This window comes from Anser brachyrhynchus, assembly GCF_964034855.1.
Source record: "Anser brachyrhynchus genome assembly, chromosome: 3".
In the NCBI taxonomy this organism is placed as follows: domain Eukaryota; kingdom Metazoa; phylum Chordata; class Aves; order Anseriformes; family Anatidae; genus Anser; species Anser brachyrhynchus.
Window position 1 is genome coordinate 103,503,719 of NC_137696.1, and position 8,099 is coordinate 103,511,817.

An 8,099-nucleotide genomic window follows, 5' to 3' on the forward strand; every position below is an offset into this window, starting at 1 on the left:
GGCCTTCCTACCCTCCGGCAGATTGATACTTCCCCCCAACTTGGTGTCATTTGCAAACTTACTGAGGGTGCACTCAATTCCCTCATCCAAATCATCAATAAAGATATTAAAGAGGATGGGCTCCAACACTGACCCCTGGGGAAAACCACTGGTCGCCAGCTGGATTTCACTGCATTCACCACCACACTCTGGGCCTGGCCATCCAGCCAGTTTTTAACCCACCAAAGCATGTACCTGTCCAAGGCATGGGCTGCCAGCTTCTCTAGGAAAATATTATGGGAGACCATGTCAAAGGCCTTGCTGAAGTCTAGGTAGACTAAGTCAACAGGCTCTCCCTCATCTACCAGGTGGGTCACCTGGTCATAGAAGGAGATGGGGTTGGTCGGGCAGGACTTGCCTTTCATGAACCCATGCTGACTGGGCCTGATCCCCCAGCTGTCCTGCATACATTGCATGATTGCCTTCAAGATGACCTGTTCCATCACCTTCCCTGGCACCAAGGTCAGGCTGACAGGCCTGTAGTTCCTTGGTTCCTCCTTACAACCCTTATAGATGGGTGTCACATTAGCAAGTCTCCAGTCATCCTTGTTAATGTAACTAGGAGAGAAAGGATTAAATAGTCTTCATCAAGAAAGGTTTTAATTCGAAAGTCTCATATCCACAACCATCAGGTAATACAAAAGAGGTTGTATAGAATAACCCTCTAGTTCAAGTGTTGAAGTTCAGCTGTAGCAGAAAGAGAAAAGGGGAACTGAGGGAGTAGGTTCAAATCCTCTCAGGCAGAAGAGAAAACCAAGTTGAATGGTAGGTAAAAACTAGGGAGAATATTTACACCGAAAGAATGCATAAGAAATAATTTTGTTAAAACTTAGCAATAACAACCATAATTAGAAACAGGTGTCACTGTGTAATGGAAATAGGTACTATGAATCTGGGGAGGGATTAAGTTTGAGACAGTGTTCAGAATTTTCCATTAGCTGAAGCAGCGTCTACCGTTAATTTATTTGCTTTTTTAGATCATACCTTTTTTTTAGTCAGTAGCTTTTCCTCAGACGTTTCACAGGAGATGTCTAGATATTCAATACTAACAAAAAATCTAACTGAAAGCTATTAAGTTAATTTTGGATAACTTTGTGGGAGTAAATTTCCACTAAATTAATTTCCATGGAGCACTACTGAAGAAGCACTTTGCAGCTGTGATGCTATGTATTGTAGAAGTCAATAGTTGAATGCTGGAGAGTGAAGGGTTCCAGAGAGGCTGAAGAAACAATGAAAAAGATAAGATCTTGCATATTTCATGTAATGTAAGCTAAATCTACCTGTGGTCCAGACTGGGATGCAACTCAGAAGTAAGGGTAGCCCTCATCTTAGATCTTATTTATGCACGCTGAAGTTAATGGAATCTCATGAGCTATGTGTAAAGTTATTATCAGTCACTAAAAGTGATGGCACTTGGACACATGATTCCTAATATAATTCATAAAATCCTTACAGGTGAAATTCCAGGAATTTTACCTTGTGTGTCTTTATCTTGATTAACCTTTTTATAATAAATCTCGGAAAAATGACGAGTTAAAAAACAGAAAAAAAAAAACCATCCCAAATTAAGTTCATATATATTTGCTTAAATCAATTACTTTTTGTAAATGCATGTGACAAAAGCAATATTCAAGTCAATTCACATCATTTTGTTGTTAAAATAACTTTTTTTTTTTTTTTGTATTGGGACTCTTACAGAAGTTCCTTGAAAACTCGTCTTATTTATATATGTCTTATTTACATGTATGGCTAGTCATTTTTTTCTGAAAATCAGACTACTTCCTTCTGGCTTATGTATATGGCTCATTACCTTCAACAAACTCCTGGGTGAAAACTTGCTTATTTTCTGCAATGTGGTTTCAGAATAGTGAATAAAAGCAGGCAATGTGGACTGTATGGGTATAACTGTGAACATCTTGGTCCTGCAATTTGTATTTAGATAACATCTTTAAGCAACTGAGATAATTGTTTTTATCTATCTATTATTTTCTATTTTAATACCTCAGTAACACAAGCAAAGCATGATTAGGATGGGCCCAAATTCTTATCAGTGCAAAATAAATCATAATCCTTATTCTAAAGGGCTTATCAAGAAAGAGGGAGGGGTAAAAAATAAAAGAAGAATTTTATGACTGAGCTAATGACCTGATACATTTCTGATCAGAAGAACTAAAACTTCAAGATACCGAAGAGCTACTTTTGCATCACTGGTCTTTTCTGGGTAGAAGTGTATCTCAGATATCAAGAAGAGTACCTCACCTCAACTGAAATTCAGCATAGTGACTATCCAGGTCAAAAGACACTCTGAACACCATAAACTTACCTAGTTTTTGTTAAAAGGGTTTTCTTGAGGCTTGAATATTGTATATGGTTAATGATGGTTGTATAAGATCATTTTCACTTAAAAAGATTTAATGAGTGCTGTGTTAATATTTCCTACAAGTGTATTGCTTTCTTTGAAAAAAAAATTTAAAAGAAACTTTCTGACTAGGGGAAAAAAAAATAGAGATAAATGATTTAATATAAACTACTATTAAAAAATCACTTCACTTTAAGCTAGTAACCAAAAAACCTCCAGTGTATGTAATAATTTGACTTTGTAACTCTGGAAACAAATTACTTAGTAGATACCTGACCCCACTCCACCCCACCCTTTTTGAAAAAAAAACCTAATTCTTTAGTATACTCAGGTGCCATGAATTAGGGAAGAGAAGAGAAGAGAAGAGAAGAGAAGAGAAGAGAAGAGAAGAGAAGAGAAGAGAAGAGAAGAGAAGAGAAGAGAAGAGAAGAGAAGAGAAGAGAAGAGAAGAGAAGAGAAGAGAAGAGAAGAGAACCTTAAGAAAGTTAAAGGGAAATAATTTTTACGAACGGATAGCATACTAATTAGAAATTATGTGTTTCTTGTTTTCTTCAGAAAAAAAAATAGCTGAAGAAAAGTGTTTTCTTTTTTTTTTCTAAATTATTAAATATGCATTTCCTGTTAAGTTTGATCCTCACTGCACTTATCTCATAATCAAAATATACTAAATGAGAGAAATGTTCATTTTTCTCATCTGCAAAGCACAAAGGAGAATGTCACTTTAAATCTCAAAGAAGACACTTGTTCAGAACATAGTAGATAACTGCCTAAATGGTATATTCACACAGACACACATATGAATTTAACTGGGAACATAATGTTTCAATCAGAAGTGGAAATTATAGATCCATATTTAGAAGTCTTGCCATTGTGATATCAAAGTGAGTGTTTACATCTTGCTCTGTTGGTGGCTATTCCACAACATTTTACCATTTTCTTTGGATATCCAATAAAATATTTTCTGCCCAATAACTACTAACTTCTTTACTGCCCAAGTGGAAATGTGAATATATCTTTTATCATCTAGTTATCATGTACATTGTTTGCATTGAGGACTTACAGAAAATACCACAACATACCAGAAGAAAACTGAAGTCTTTAAGCGAACAACTTCCATAGTATTTCGAGGGCTAAAGAAAAAAAAAAATGTAGCGAACAAATCCAGGACAGCATTCAAACCAAGAACAAAAAAAAAAAAAAAAAAGCACCGTAATAAAAGTGTTATGCTTTGTAATCTTTTAGGCTTTGTTGAAGCCTAACCCTGCATCTCTGTGCACTTGAGTAGCCTCATGTTGCACTCCCTGTTTGCCCTTCCACATGGCATTCTTTTTCAAATGCCAGAGAATTGTCTCCTGATATACATGACAGTACAATGACTCTAGGTCTGACTTACTACAACACCTACAACACCATGTCTTCTTACTGTCATGGAGCTGCAGTTGCGGAGAGCAGAATTTGTTCTGATTCTCATCAATGTGCTATCTGATTCATCTCATAGCCTGGCTAACACAGTGCGACTCCATGCTTCAAGAACTCAGAATAATACATTGGATATGTGTGTGCACTTTTGTGTGCTTGCATGTTGTGTTTTGTTATGCTTGTGCAAGGTTTCAAATATCTTTAAGGTATTCTTAAAATATTTAATACAGATTTTAAATACTTCACTACAAAAAAAAAAAAAAAGACTTCTCCTATAAAGACAGGCCGAGGGAGTTGGGATTGTTCAGCCTGGAGAAGAGAAGGCTCCTGGGAAACCTTATAGCGGCCTTCCTGTACGTAAAGGGCGCCTGCAGAAAAGCTGGAGAGGGACTCTTCATCAGAGAGTGTAGTGACAGGATTAGGCGTAGTGGTTTTAAACTGAAAGAGGGTAGATTTAGGTTAGATATTGAAAAGGAGTTCTTTACTCAGAGGGTGGTGAGGCACTGGCACAAGTTGCCCAGAGAAGCTGTGGATTCCTCATCCCTGGATGTGTTCAAGGCCAGACTGGATGGGGCTTTGAGCAGCCTGGTCTAGTGGGAGGTGTCCCTGCCCATGTCAAGGGGGCTGGAATTATATGATCCTTTCCAACCCAAACTATTCTGTGATTCTGTGTAAAGACAAAAAGCTAAGATATGGTCACAGCAATATCCAAAGAAATGCGTTAAAAGAGATAGAGGTAGTCAGATACCTAAATATAAAACAAATGTGGAAAATCAAAGGAATAAGAGGCCGCATTGTAGTAACAAATGTAATATAGCTAGGACCGCTCTCTAGCATTAAGTTCAAAAGATATGGAAAGCCCATCTGCATGCTATTAAATTCTCCTGCCAACTGGAACAAAGATGTATCCAAAATGCATGTTAAGGGTGGTCTCTAACCAAGCTACCTGGACTGCGCCTTGAAGTTCTTTGGGTGAAAACTATCTATGCACCAGCAAATCCAGGCCATCCTAAGAATATAGCAAGTTAGATGATCAATTCCAGTGCTCTAGAAAATTCCTTCCCATGTTTAGTTTATATTATAGGCAGACAACAGACAACATAGATAAAAAAGGAATATTTAAGATCAAACTTTTCTGACTCTTTCATTAGCTATGTTTTTTTAACATGAAAGAAAAGAAATGTATAATTAAAAGCCATATTCTTAATTTACTGGCATTAAAGAGCAATATTAAAAATTGAAAATAGAAAACAGTGCAGGAAAATTTTGCAGGACATCACAGTACTTCCAGATCCTTGCCAGATATTCTTGCTAGATATACAGTAAACACAGAGTCCCCTATCCTTTCCATAGAACAGGTAGTACAAGAAATAATGATCTGTTATGACAGTACAACTATGCCTGAAGTAATAAACTAATTTCACTAAACTAAGCCTACCTGTGCAAGTGCTTGTGCTGTGTTCTGGCTGCAGCTTTGTGTCATTTCCCTTGTATAAAAAGAAAGGTTTTAAATCACCATTTTATCTAGGGAACATCTACGACATCTCATCTTACACAAATAGTTCCAGCACATATGAGATACTGACCTATACTGTCATCTTCTCCTGTGCAATTTAACAGCAATTTTAGACTGTATCCCACTATTGCAACAGACTTCCTTTGAAAAATCCCTGTGACTCATGGTTATCATCCTACAGACTGCAACTACTGCTTCAGCTGTTGCAGACTTACTGAGATACTTTTGACCCAGAACTGATATTGTCATAGCTGTGGCAAAGACCTCACAAAAGAAAAACAGAAAAAATCAATCATTTTCCTCTTTGTTGTTGCTCTGAGGTTGATGTTGAGTAGCATAAAATAGACAGGAAAATAGTCTGCATAAAATTTATTATTTTCTAAACTTTTGGAAAATTCTTTGAGGACTAGCTGCCAAAGGTCCTTGATGGAGTCCAAAAGTTTAGTTTTTTTTTTTTTTTTTGCCCTTTTTTTTTTTTTAATCACTAGTTTGTGGAAGTTATTAAGACTATACTTATAAACCCAAACAAAATTAAAAAATTTTAATCCGATATTCTGACATATGCCATTGTTTGGCTGTTACAGCATGTATATTTGAGAGATGAGGAGCTGTGAACCTAAATCTGGTTCACAGAACCCATTTCAACTTCTACATGTTCTAGAATCTTACCAACTGTTTTATTTACAAAACCTGTTGAGGTTAAAGAGCTTTCTTTTCTGCTGAAGGGTTTGTGAGCATTTCAGTTTTTATATACCCTTTAAAATTCCACACAAATAGAGGTAAAGCTGGTCTGTATTTCTGGTATTATGTTGATAATTTTGCTTTGTGGCTTTTCTTGTGAGCAGATGGAGATAACTGTATAAAACTGTATTTCAGAAACTGGTTAAATAAACGGCAATACCTCTGAGTAAACAACATGTTGACCTACCCCCTGTGATGGGGAGTGAGGGGATGCAAGAGATTAGAAAAGAAGGGCTTAGCATAATGTGTTTTAGGTTTTTAACTGATTATGGTTATCTAGTTCCTCATCAATAAACAAAAAGAATTGTGAATAATTACTACTTTGGCTTTTTACTCCTACCCAATGTCAGGGAGCAGGGACAGCCAGCTGCTTCTTACATGACAGGGAGCAGAGCAGGATACCTCCCCTGGCAGGCCTGGCTGGGCAGGCAGCTGAGGGGGCAGGCCCTGGGTGGGAGCCAGGCTCAGGTGAGAGCCCAAATCACCACACAATTACAATGATGAGAAAGGGCAGAAACCAGGCTAGGACACTAGCCTGTGGGTGGGGGTGAGGATCATGTGTGGTGAGGTGAACCAGCCAGTGTCATTCCTTTTGGAATGGTCAACTTGAATATTTTTATTGTCTAGTTTTGAGGCAAAATCTTAACATCTATTAAAGTCTTGATAAATATTACTTAGTATTTGTATTTCAAGGTAATTGTTGGTTTATTGATGGTCTCCTATTGAGAAAAAAAAATTCTGAACACTAAAAAACAGATAAATCAATAACAGTGTTTATGTAAAATAAATTCATGTATAAATAAATCTTTAAAAAAAAGGTAATAGGAAAAAACATATGTCTGCTTTTTGACCAAAATAAGAAGGGGGCACCAAAAAACTAAGTGAATTAGACAACTGAAACAGATAAAATGTACAGAAGTAAGAGAGTTTGATTCTACTTACTGATGGAAATTTACTATGGTGGACCACAAATAACATCACTAATATCCAAAGAATTGCACAAGTGTGAATTACAGGTCCTCAGGAAATTATTTCTTCTGCAGTAAGTAGGAGAATTAAACAATTCAAATATGCCAAGCAAAAAAAAAAAAATCTGAATATGTTAACAAAGCAGATTAGACCCATCTTAGAAATTAGGGGTGATATAGGCAGACAGAATTGTAACGAAAATAAAATATTCACTTTGCATGAAGATGTCAAATAACCTTTTGAAGCATGTGATACATTCTAGCAAAATATATTTGCAGAACAGGAAGATTCAGTTAAAATCAAAAAAATGTCAACATTTGTGAAAAAACTCCAAAGTATATCAAAGGTAGAGCTTAAAACCCTAGAGAAAAATTCAGAAATACTGGCTTTTATCCTGTAACTGAAAACATCGTTGATATTGGAGAGTTTTTACTCCTGTCCTTTTTCCCTTTCATTCTCATCCCTTCCTTTCTCCCACCAATTTTCCCTTCTTTTTTTCTTTCCCTGATTTTAAAAGAAAGTACCACCAAAATAATGCATCCCTCAATATATACAAATGAACACCATTCTATTTGATCTAAAGGAGTTTGGTTCAAGTGATATATTCATCAATCAAATGAAGCATTTAGCTATGAATTTTCAGCTCTGACCTTAATTCTGCTATTAATCAGTACTAATTTAGCGACCTCACAGCAAACACTCTCATTAATGCAGGATCAGTTATCTTTGAGCTCCGTCTCTTGCTCACTACTTTTTACTTGATGCTTTTATGCATCAAGCTCTATGTAATCTGCAATTTCAAACAATGAAGATAAATCTTAGTTTCAATTTGAAATCTTCATCTGGATTTTTCTATGCTGTTTGTATTGGATGGGATAGCAGGGATGAAGATGAGACTTTTATTGAAATACAAATCTATGCTGTCTATGATTTATAGAAATAAATGCCAATGCTCCTGCAAACAGTGTCTGAAATATGGGGTACCTACCATATTAACTAGTTAAATCCCATGTATCTGCATAAAACTTAAGTATATTAGTGTAGCAGATGATTAAA